The sequence below is a fragment of the Ochotona princeps genome, chromosome 2, assembly GCF_030435755.1.
Source record: "Ochotona princeps isolate mOchPri1 chromosome 2, mOchPri1.hap1, whole genome shotgun sequence".
Taxonomy (NCBI): Eukaryota; Metazoa; Chordata; class Mammalia; order Lagomorpha; family Ochotonidae; genus Ochotona; species Ochotona princeps.
Window position 1 is genome coordinate 19,656,921 of NC_080833.1, and position 12,356 is coordinate 19,669,276.

At 46.8% G+C, this 12,356-nt stretch overlaps 1 protein-coding gene across 1 annotated transcript in view; it reads right to left on the reverse strand.

Moving 5' to 3' along the window:
* The window catches only part of WASF2 (WASP family member 2), an 84,499-nt gene extending 76,682 nt beyond the window's left edge, over nucleotides 1–7,817 (reverse strand). The window contains exon 1 of the mRNA XM_004592195.2: nucleotides 7,644–7,817. The gene's annotated coding sequence lies outside the window, so the exon portion shown is untranslated. The remainder of the gene's footprint in view (nucleotides 1–7,643) is intronic.
* Nucleotides 7,818–12,356: the final 4,539 nt, after the last annotated feature.

The following is a 12,356-nucleotide window of genomic DNA, read 5'->3' on the forward strand; positions in this document are numbered from 1 at the left end:
GCCATCTGGGGAGTGAACCAGCAGACAGAAGATCTTTCTGTATCTCCTTCGCTCTGTAAATCTATCTTTCAAATAAAAATAAATAAATCTTAAATATTAAAACAAATATATATATATTTGTATGTATATATATATTTGTTTTAAGATATATTTATATATGCCAGGCGCAGTATCCTAACAGATAAAGTCCTCGCTTTGCACCTAATGGGATTCTATATGGGTGCCAGTTCTAATCCCAGCAGCCCCACTTCCCTTTCAGCTCTAAGCCTGTGGCCTGGGAAAGCAGTTGAGGAGGTCCTAAAGCCTTGGCACCTTGCACCTGCGTGGAAGACTGGATGAAGTTCCTGGCTCCTGGCTTCGGATCAGCTCAGCTCCAGGGAGTGAATCAGCAGACGGAAGTTCCTCCTGTCTGTCTCTTTAGAGGACAGGCAATTAGCATGACAGTTTAGATGCTCATCAAGGTACCCAATTCCCACATCACCGTGCTTCGATCTGACCCCTAGCTCCAGCTAGTGATTTGTTGTCTGCTGCAGCAGGCCCTGGGAGGCAGTGGTGATGGCGGAAGTCACCAGGTTCCTACCAGTCATGTGGAAGAATTGCACTGAGTTCCTAGCTCCCAGCTTGACCCAGTTCTAGCTGTTCCACACATTTGAGAAGTTAATCTAGCTGACAGTTCTCTCTTTACCTCTCAAATGCAAAGTTAAAGGTGCTAAAATCGGTCTTCTTCCTTAAGATTTATTTATTTGAAAGGCAGAGTCACAGAGAAGAAACAAACACACAAATATCTTCTACCTGAATATTCATTCCGCTAAATGGCCAAAATGGCCAATACTAGGCCAGCATGAAGCCTATCCAGGCCTGGTGGGTGGCAGGCGCTCAAACACTTGAGCCACCTTCTGCTGCTTTCTTAGGTGCATTAGTAGGCAGGAGCAGCCAAAACCCGAAATGCCAATGACACAAGCAGTACCTTACTGCACTATGCCACAACATCAGTCCTGCAAAATTGGCCTTATACTTCTCATAATCTTTGGTTAAGGCAATATCTTATTTTAAAGACCATCAATAATCTATAAAGGTAAATTCACTTATAGTTCTCAATTGTGAAAGGAAGGGAATATCAATGAGCATAACCCACAAGACCTTCTACAGGGTTAAACACAATTTCTCAAAATCTTACTTGAAACAGTGTTCTCAGATTGAATACTTGCTAGAACGATGGCATAATTAGGAGGGAAAGAAAAGTTCAAATTCAAAATACTTGAAAGTAAGAATCATTAATTGTTGAATACCAAGTTTAAATTTCCACTCAAAGTACAACTGACTTGAACCACTACTTTCTCAAAAGGGCCTCTTTTTTTCTAAAACTAGGAAAATTGATTTTAACTGAAATTAATCTTACAAAAAGAGAGGGTATCTCAGACTTCTCCACATTAAAGCTTGAAAAGAAACAACACAGGCAAAGCCTTCCCCAGGAATCCCAAACTGTTTATTTTATTAGTATGTTGAAATCATGATGAAAAGTAATTTTTCTGAGATACTTCTATATCTGTACACTACTTCCTCTTGTAAGCATACAACAATTCTTGTTTCTACTCTTTCTCTTTTCTAATTCAATTCTGTTTGGTTTCTAAGTTAAGAAGTGTGTTTCATTTGCATAAATGGTAACTATTCTGAGATACTATTCATAACTATACATTTGAATTCTCTAGAATACCATTCATAACTTCAAATGGAACAGAAAAAAAAACATTCATTCAGCTTCACCTTAACGGTAATTAAGACATGAATGATTACAAAGTTACATCGCAGAGGATTGGCCAAATGTTACTACTACCTTGTCAATAATTTATGAATGCCCAAAGAAACCAAGGACTATTGCCTTGACCAATCACCATAATATAAAAAATACAGAAATTAGAGAAAGCATGCTCACCACCTAAAATGCCTTTTTTTTTTTTTTTGCAGTTATAGAGTATCTATGCAGCATCATCAAAAAAAATAAATCTTAGCTACAAAGCACAAGCAGCAGGACAGGTATTTAATACAGCCAATAAAAAGTCGCCGAGGAGCCCCATAGCTCATATTGGAAGGACTGGGTCTGCTTCCAATTCCAATCTCCTGCCAGTGTACACCATCGGAAAGCAGGAGGTGATAACTCAAATATTTGGGTCGCTATCATCTACAAGAAGGGGCCAAGATAGAGTTCCTGGCTCCTGGCTTCAGCCTGGCCAGGCTCCAGCTGCTGCAGGCACTTGGGGAGTGAAGCAGTGAATAGAAGACCTTTGTCTCTGTCTCTAAAATAAATGAGAATAATTTGTACAGAAAAAAAAAAAATACTGGTTATTCTTTAGGTGTTAAACTTATCCACTACTGTTTTTGAGACAGCCTTCTTGCTAGTTAATAATATTCTAGTAGTGCTTTCCTCAATCTAATCTTAATCAGTGACAGAAATTGAATTTACATAAATCTGCATAAATAATTCAGCTATCTGCACTGCTCTAATATATTTTAAATGAATAAAATAAAATTTGAAGAGAATAAAACTCTTGACTTCCCTCGTTTTCCTTTCTTATTGAAAGTGAGACAAGAGACTGTATAACCAAAAAGAAGGAATAAAAGCAGAACAGTATCTGAGGAGATCTACACTCACTTCCTCCTCCCCCACCCCCACTGCTGCTAATACAGTGGCACTAAGAGGGAAACTCTGTCCCCCTGGGGTACATGTGACACGCCTGGAAACACTTCAGCTACAACTCAGGTGGGAGGAGGGTGCCACTGTCACCTAGGGGTAGAGACCAGAATGGATGCTTCATCACTGCTGGTGTCGGGGCAGACACTGTGGCATAGCGGTGAAGCCTCCCCTGCTCACGACCCTCACATCCTGCCGGCCTGGGGCTAGGTCCCAGCTCTCCTCTGACTCCAACTTCCTGCTAACACACACCCCCAGGAGGCAGCACTGATGGCTCAGGTACCTGAGTTCCTGTGACCTGTGACAGACCCAAACTGAGCTCTGGGACCCCTGGTCTCAGCCTGGACCAACCCTGGCTGTCGGGAACACTGGGGGAGCAAGGCAACAGACAGAAGATCCCCTTTTCTGTATCACTCTGCCTTTCTAATAAACATTTTTTTTTTACAAATAAATAATAAGCTAGCACATCAACTATATGCCACACAACGTACTATGTATTGTAAACCTAATCAAATGACAACTTTCCCTTTCTTTCCCAGGTGCCCAGTAGTCCACCTCCCTCCCAAATCAAGAATTCTCCATTTCTATCTATTCCTAATTTAGCAATTGCCACTGTAATCAATTTTGGTAGGGCCACAACTCAAAGAGTAAACAAACTTTCAGTTTGACACAGACTGCCTCCAATTCTGCCTAGGTCAAAAATTGAAGGTATTCATATTTGCACAGTGCCAACAGTGAGCTGACTGGATATGGACCTGCCAACTGTTAGATATGTTGGTACTGTTTCTAATATTTTCTTATTTATTTGGGAACTGGTGCTGTGGAGCAGCATAACAAGCTGCTGTCTGCAATGCCAGCATCCCGTATGAATGCTGGTTCCATTCCCGACGCTCCACTTCCAATCCAAGTTCCCTATTAACACAGCCCAAAAAGCAGAACACAGCCTACATGTGGAAGACCTAGATGGAATACCATGCTCTGGGTTCAGCCGAAAGCACTAACGTTTGGGGCAGTTGAGGGGATGATGAGTCAGTGGATTGAGGATTAATCAATCCTCTCTACCACTTTATCTTTCAAACAAACAAATTTTTTAAATCACAAGATGCTCAAGTATCAGTGGCTCCATTCCCCATCTAGCTCTCTGCTAATGTACATGGAAGGCACCAGGAGATCTTGAGGCCCCGGGCTCCTGCCACCCACATGGGGACCTGGAGGGAGCAGGGCTCCTGGCTCTGACTGGGCCCAGCCCTGGGTGCTGCAGGCATTTGGAGACCAAACCAATGGATAGAAGATCTCAATCTCTTTCTCCCTCTGTTTCTCTCTCTCTCTGATGCTATGTCTTTCAAATAAAACAACTCAAGAATAAAACTATCCTGAGTTACACATTTTAGTAAAATGCTGATGAAAACATACAATTTATGAAACCTTTGTGCATTAAAAGCAAAGAAAATTTTGGTCCAAGTCCCATCCAGTAGTATTATCTTATACTAAAGACCACCCTGAAGGGAAAAGTCAGCTTTAAGCATGAATCTACAGACCCTCACCCAATTCACCTTTCTCTGAATTACATGGAAAAAGGTAGAATACTCATAATTACGATACAAAAAGTGATGAGCAAAGACTCTAATAAGTTAATATTTTAAAAGGGGTGGAGGATGTCATCCTAACACTTCAACCAAAGACCAGTAAGAATATTAAAATACACATTTTTGGTATGTAAAGAAAATCATACATCAGGCACACTTGAGCAAGATTTTCACATGCTAGAAATGAAAAAAGATTTCTAGTATAGAATATGGTCTTTAGGACCTATGACTTTATTTTTATTGGACAGGAAGATTTACAAAGAGAAAAGGAGAGACAGAGAAAGATCATGCATTGCTGGACTGGTTCACTCCCCAAGTGGCCACAATGGCTAGAGCTGTATGGGCCAGGAGCCAGCAGCCTCCTCCAAGTCTCCCACATGGCTATAGGGTCTCAAGCACTTGGGTCGTTTCCACTGCTTTGTCAGGCACATCAGCAGGGAGGCAGATGGGAAGTGGAGCAGCCAGGACTTGAACCAGCTTCCATATAAGATGTCATCACTGCAGGTGAAAGATGAGTCAACTGAGCCACTAGAACAGCCCCCAGGACCCGTGACTTTTAAATACTATTTTTTCCTATAATTGTTCTTATCATCATTTAAGTTTTACCCAGAGGCCTACAATTCTTTCACTTTAATTCCAAAATTCTTGTGACAAACTTTTCATTATTCATTTGGTGGCAAGACATAAGAAACAGCATCAAGTTATTTACAATATTATCCCAGTTAGTGTGAACATAAAGTTAACTAGAGAAACAGCTGGATCACAGGGTGCTGCCCAGCTCTCTCTGTGGTGTCACAAAGCACATACTACATGTACCATATTTCTTTCCTAACATCCCAAAATTTCTCATTCCAGGAGTACATCTGGTCCCAAGAACTTTTGGCCCCAATATGGACTGTCTAATTAAAAGACTTCTTTTTATAAAGGAAATACAGCTTCTACTGAAAATTATTACTATTGAAAATCATGGGAGATCTTCATATATAAGTTCAATATCTTAAAATTGTCTCTCCCTCTCTCTCTCACACACACACACACTTACTCACCCACTTATTCACTCCTGAAATATATATATATATATAAAAAGATTTTCAACAAATGTCAAAAAACTGAGTACCCCATTTTATTTTTCAAGCAATGCTGACATTTGCATCCTGTAATATCTAAATCAAGTCCAGGGCCCGGCAGCATGGCCTAGTGGCTAAGGTCCTTGCCTTGAATGCCCCGGGATCCCATGTGGGCGCCGGTTCTAATCCCAGCAGCTCCACTTCCCATCCAGCTCCCTGCCTGTGGCCTGGGAAAGCAGTCGAGGATGACCCAAAGCATTGGGACCCTGCACCCGTGTGGGAGATCTGGAAGAGGTTCCTGGTTCCCGGCTTCGGACCGGCACAGCACTGGCCATTGCACTCACTTGGGGAGTAAATCATCAGACGGAAGATCTTCCTCTCCGTCTCTCCTCCTCTCTGTATACCTGACTTTGTAATAAAAATAAATAAATCTTTAAAAAAATAAAAATAAATCAAGTCCACTTGGGTTGAAATTCACTGATTGAAATCACAGTTAAACAAAGGCAAAGATTGTAAAAGAATTATCCACTGATAAACACGATGCTCAGTAAAATGTTCTGATCTTTCAAAAATTAATCTGAGAGGATTCAAGACTTAAAATTTCACTCTAGAAGACAAGCTCTGCATGTCTAACAAACTACCACAAACTTCTCTGTGCAAGTGGGGCTCTGGAAGAGGATGGATACACAGACAGCCCTTAAGGATATCTGAACAGGAAGAAGAGTTTCACAGCTCTTTCCTTCCTTCCTCCTTTAGTTGTTGCTTTTCTGGTTTTAGAATTTCAAACAAAGAAATACATATTGGCTCCCACACTAAGAAACGCCCTCTTTCTCTGCAACTTCCTTTTCCAATTTTCCTCTCTACCATTAACAAATGAGAACAATACTCACAGCCAGTCAGTCCCCTCCTATCTTGATTAACCAAAAGCTCTGGGGTTTGGGGGGAAAATTTTGAGGCTGTAATTCCTAGTACCAAATGACCTCCTAATCTAAAATCTGCAATCTTGACTCGTAGAACTGGGGTTTCAAACAGTACCAAGAGGTAAGAAATGTGAACTGACAAACGGGAAACTTCTTCCATCCCAAGAAATCCCGACCTTCCTCGGGAGGAGGAAAAAAAAAAAGCTTCTGGGCTGGCACCGCCCTGCCCTGCCTTCCAAGTCTCCTCACCAATAGATGGTGAACTTCCTCCTAGAAGCCATGCGACCAGCATTCAGACCAGGCTCCCCAGCCTCCTAACTTCACAGTGACTTTCACAACTTAGGACTGGTCCTTTGCACCTCACGGCTGGGCAACAGGGATGGACTACTTAATTAAACCTCCAGACATCAAGATCGGCCCGGCTCCCCACCACAAGTCAGATGTGACCGGCCCTCTCCCTCAGTTTATAACAAAGCAAACGTCCCTCCTCTTCCTGCCTTGTAAGTGATCTAAGTGACTTACTCTTTGCCCTTAACGTAATTCAGTTCTGCTTTTACTGTGTGACCCTGGAAAAGGGACTTAACTCCTCTGAAATTTGGGTTTCCTAGGTGTAACGTCTCAAAAGTAGCTATACAATGTCTCAGTCAGAACCAGAGACATGGTAGAGAACAATACGTGAACTCTCCTGTAACTGGGGACTGATTCAATTCCAACCCCGGCCCCCCAGGGACTCCAAAGATGTGCTCCCGTTCCCTGATTCTACAGGGCACCAGCTCAAAAACTATCCCATCTGAAGCTCCGGGATTCCTGTAGACCCAAGACCCATTCCACGACTGCATCCCCGCGCGGCCAGAGAGCCGCTCTGGCCGACTCTGCTCCCTCCACAAGCCCTCCTGTCAACCACAAGGGCCCGGTCTCCGGCCAGGCCGCTAGGCACGGAAACTGATGCTGGGCCTGGGTTCGAACTTGCTCCCCCGCCCCAGGACCTCCCACGACAGCCGGTACTCCAACTCTTCTGCGCCCACCGATAAAGCTTTTACAAATGGGGAAACCGAGGTCAACAGAAGGAAGTGACTCGCTCAAGATCACCCCGACTGACCGGGAGGCAAAGCCAAGTCCCGGACGGGACATTCGGGCGGCCTCTCACACTTGCGGGCCCCTCCAAGTCTCCGAGGGGACTTCGGGCCACCCCGCTCAGGCTGGGGTGGGGGGGAACTAAGGAAGAGGCCAGCAGGCGCTGACCGCTCGCCCGGCCTCCGCCGGTCCGCAGCAAGAGGCGCGGCACCCCATCTCCCCCGGGACCCGGCGCGGTGCGCAAGGGGCGGCCCCGGCGGGGTCCGTGCCTCACCGCGGGGCACGCCCAAGGGGACTTGTTGCTCACCTGGCCTCGCGCGGTCGCCCTCAGAGACAAGAAGGGCCGGCCGGACGCCCCGTCTCCACACGGGGTGTGGCCCCGCGAACCGCCTCGCGGGCTGCCACACAGCCGGACCCCCCTCACTGCACTACGCCCCCAGTTGCGCTCGCCCGGCCCGTGTCCGCCATTACGCGATTCCCCGCCCCGGGACGCAACCACACCCCGCCAAGAGCCCTGATTGGTTCTCTGCCCCACCCACCCGGCCCTTGCAGACATTCCATTGGCCTGAGTGGAATGCCAGTTAAATACCTACGCAAAAGACGTACTCAGGGGTACCGTCCCGGGAGCTCCACCCGAGAGACTTCCGCAATCAGAGTAAACAGCGGGGCGCAGACCAAGTGAAGTGGGGGTGGAGATTAAATCACGTCGACTCCTAAATTCGGAGTATAAAAATCCCACCCCAACAAAGTGTAAAGTATATTAAAGGACGAATTTTCCTCATTAGGGTTCAGAGGATCGGTGTGTTTGAAGGGCAGAAGGGACCAAGCCCATGAACTTTCTGGAATCACCCCTCAAGTTGCAGTTAGTTGTATCCCTTTAGTCTGAAACCCGCGGAAAGTAGGGTGGGGAGTGTGAGTCACAGGTTCCAGTCCGCTGAAGTATCCATCCGGGGCGAGGTTCGGGTCCTGGGGCCGCAAACTTGGTCAGAAATGCCAGTGTCAGGTCCGAGTGCAATGGGCCACCCTACCCTGTGGCGACCTCAGCTCCCTGAGCCCATCTGGCTCTCAGTTCGTCCTTCTGCAAAGCAGGAGCGTTCTCTCTACCTCACATCCTGGGGTGGGGTTGTTGCGAAGGCATGCCTGAGTGACCCTACACGGCGTCTTGTTAATCCCAAAAGGTAGCAGCTGGGTCGCAGTGTGACCCAAGAAAGCTCATCCTCTTCTCCAGAGGAAGCCTGTGAGGCACATGCTGCCCTCATTTTGCAAAAGAGGAAATCGAGTCTGCCAGTTGCTTGATTTAGTCACCCGGTTTGAAACCGGGGGATGGGGGGGGGGGGGGTGGGAAGGGGCAGGGGAGGCTTTCAAACCTGTATTGAGGATTTTCCAGAAGTGAATGAAAGATGTGTCTGATGAAAAGAAAACAAAGTGTGGGCTTCAAAAAGACACCAAAACAAACTTCCCTTTCAATTCCACTTTGCCATCAACATTTTGAGGTAACTGGAGGGCATCTGTCTTTAGCTTTCACTTCCTGTATTTCTTCCTCCCCAGCCCCTTCCCATTGGAGGAAAGGCCTTAAGGAAGCCGGGCCAGTCCCTCTGGTCGCTCTGACACCAGGTCACCCTCCAGCCAGGGTTAGTCACCAGGGTTCCTGAGGAAGAGGGACTTGAGGGGTGTGCCCATGCTGTTTCTGGCCGTTAGGAACCTAGAGGGAAGGAATAGACGGCTGTGGGGCCAGGACATGGGGACACCACGTGGGGGCCGTGGGCGGGTTAGCCTGCAGGCCAGGACCTCACCCCAGGTCTCTGCCATAGGAACTGGGCTCTCTGTCCCCCACAGGCTTGTTTGTTGTTGTTGTTTTTTTTTTTTTTTTCCCAGCAGGGCTGTCTTGGCTGTTGTTCCCTCACTGGAAAGGAAGAAGGCCAATAAGGGAGTGGGACTGGGAGCAGCCCGACTTCAAGAGGGGTAGAGTCAGCCAAATGGGTGGTGTCGCCAGAGCCTCCGCGTGTCATCTGCATTGGTGTCCTCCCAGCTCACATTGGGACATGCGGTCTGAAGACCGATGACTGTTTCAATTCCAGCTGAGGCCTGCCAGGGGCTGGGAGGCAGCTGTGCAGAAGGCAGTGGTTCGGGGGTCAGACTGACCTGAGCTTGAATCCAAGCTCCACCACTTTGGAGCTTTGAACTTCACCGACTCCTTCTTTTAAATGGAGCCACATGGGCTCGGCAGCATGGCCTAGTGGCTAAGGTCCTCGCCTTGATCCCATATGGCCGCTGGTTCTAATCCCGGCAGCTCCACTTCTTCTCTATCTCTCCTCCTCTCAGTATATCTGACTTTGTAATAAAAATAAAATAAATCTTTAAAAAAATAAAATAAATGGGGCCACATGCCAGTTGTGAAGATACAATGAATTCGTTGTGCTAGTAATGAACCACGCAGGTAAAATCCTGGTAGTTATTCGTTCCTGGATTCACCCGTTCATTAAGAAATCACAAAGCACCTGCAGGCGGTAAGGGCCACCTAAGGGTGGCTCAGCCACAATGGTGAATAAAATAGACCTGTCAGAGCTTGGAGTCTTCAAGGAGAAACACCTCTGAGTACAGATGCTCAGGCAAATCAAGACACAATCAGAAATGGGATAAGGAACCAGAAGTGAAAATAGGATGAGTTTTTGATAGTATCAGGTGACCTGGTGAGGTCAAAGGAAGTTTCCAGAAGATGTAATGCCTGGAGTGAGGTGGTGTGGGAAGTACATCTGTTCATGAAGATGGGAGGCTGGCAGAAGCTTTGCTGACCAAAGGAAGGGTGGAGTGTGAAAGCTATGTAGGCCAGGGGACAGTGGCAGCAGGGACAGCGGGCCGAGCAACTGGGGCTAGCACAGCACCCTAGGGAGAATCCTGGTGATTGCTGAATGAATGAGAATAATTACAAGGAAGGGAAACTGACTTGGAAAGTAAGGCTGTTCTTTGATGGTCTAATACCCCCAAAACATGCAAACAGTGAGACAGACCACCCCAGTTCACTTATTCATTCATTGCCTTCTTTCAGAAAGCAGAGAGCGCTCTCTTTTGTTGGTTTGCTTTTGAAATGTCTGCAACCACCAGGCAGAACTGGGACTCAAACTCAAGCCCTTCAGTGGCCCAAGATGTGGGCATCATAACCAGCATCTCAATCTGCTGTGCACAGGGCTAACTCCCTGCCTAGGTTTAAGTCTGTTTTAATTTTTAAAGTAGTTTTTAAAGATTTATTTTTATTGGAAAGACAGATATACAGAGAGAGGGAGAGACAGAAAGAAAGATCTTTTGTCTACTACTGATTGACTTCCCAAATGGCCACAGTGGCCCGGAGCTGAGCTGATCCAAACCCAGAAGCCTCTTCCAGGTCTCCCAGGTAGGTACAGGGTCCTAAGGCTTTGGACTGTCCTTGATTGCTTCCTTAGACCGCAGGCAGGGAGCTGGAAGGAAGTAGAGCAACCAGGACATGAACCAGCACCCATGTGGGATCCCAGTGAGTGCAACGTAGTGCTATAGCCACTAAGCTACCATACCGGATCCCTATTGTAATTTTTTTTAATTGGGAAGTCAGATATACAAAGAGAAAGAGAGACAGAGAGGAAGATCTTCCATCTGATGATTCACTTCCCAAGTGGCCACAACGGCTGGAGCTGAGCCAATCTGAAGCAAGGAACTTCTGGGTCTCCCACACAGGCACAGGATTCCAAGGCTTTGGGCCATCCTTGACTGCTTTCCCAGGTTTTCCCAGGCCACAAGCAGAGAGTTGGATGGGAAGCAGGACGGCCAGGACATGAACCGGCACCAAGTGGGATATTGGCATGTGCAGGATGAGGACTTTAGCCGCTAGGCTACCACATCAGACTCCATATTTTAAGATTTATTTGTTTACTCGAAAAACAGAGATATATATAGAGAGAGGAGGGAGGAGAAGGAGAGAGAAAGAGATCTTTTTTCAAAGATTTATTTATTTTTATTACAAAGTCAAATATACAGAGAAGAGGGGAGAGAGAGAAGATCTTCCCTCCGATGATTCACTCCCCAAGTGAGCGCAACGACCGGTGCGCGCCGATCCGAAGCCAGAACCAGGAACCTCTTCCGGGTCTCCCATGCGGGTTCATGGTCTCCCACACGGCGTCAGGGTCCCAAAGCTTTGGGATATCCTCAACTGCTTTCCCAGACCACAGGCAGGGAGCTGGATGGGAAGTAGAACTGCTGGGATTAGAACCAGCGTCCATATGGGATCCCGGCGCGTTCAAGGCGAGAACTTTAGCCACTAGGCCACGCCGCCGGGCCCAGAAAGAGATCTTCTATCCACTGATTCACTACCCAGATGGCCACAATGACTGGCTGAAATAAGGGTCAGAAGTCTCCCCTGAAGGTGCAGGGACCCAAACACTTGGGCCATCCACCACTGCTTTTCTCAGGCCATTAGCAGGAAGATGCATTGGAAGTAGAGCAGCTGGGACTTAAACTGACACCTGTATGAGATGGTACTGTCTCAGGTAGCTTACCCTGCTATGCCACAAAGCCAGTACTCTGGACTTCAGTCTTGGACCTACCATCTCCCCTCACAATGCTTGATCCTGAGCATTCATTGAGCTTGGCTATTCCTCAGCCAATTTCCTGAAGAATGGGCACAGTAACAGTGGCTATTAAGTGACAATAATTCTCTGCTTGGGACAAATGCCACAGAGTATCTGGTTGAGACCCAGCTATTACACTTTAGATTCAATTTCCTGCTAATTTGCTGCTCATGGACACCCCTGAGAGGCAGCAAGCGATGACTCAAGGATTTGGGGCCCTGTCACCCACCTAGAAGATTCCAGTGGAATTCTGGGCTCCTGGCTTCATCCTGGCCTGGCCCTGGCTGTTGTAGGTAACTGGAGAGTGAACCAGAGGAAGGCAAATTTCTCTCAACCCATCAAATAAAATAAGAAGGGTTGGGGGTAGGCCAGGTTAGGCACCCATTGGCCTAACCTGGGTCTGGGCCAGGCGTGGAAGAAGTCCT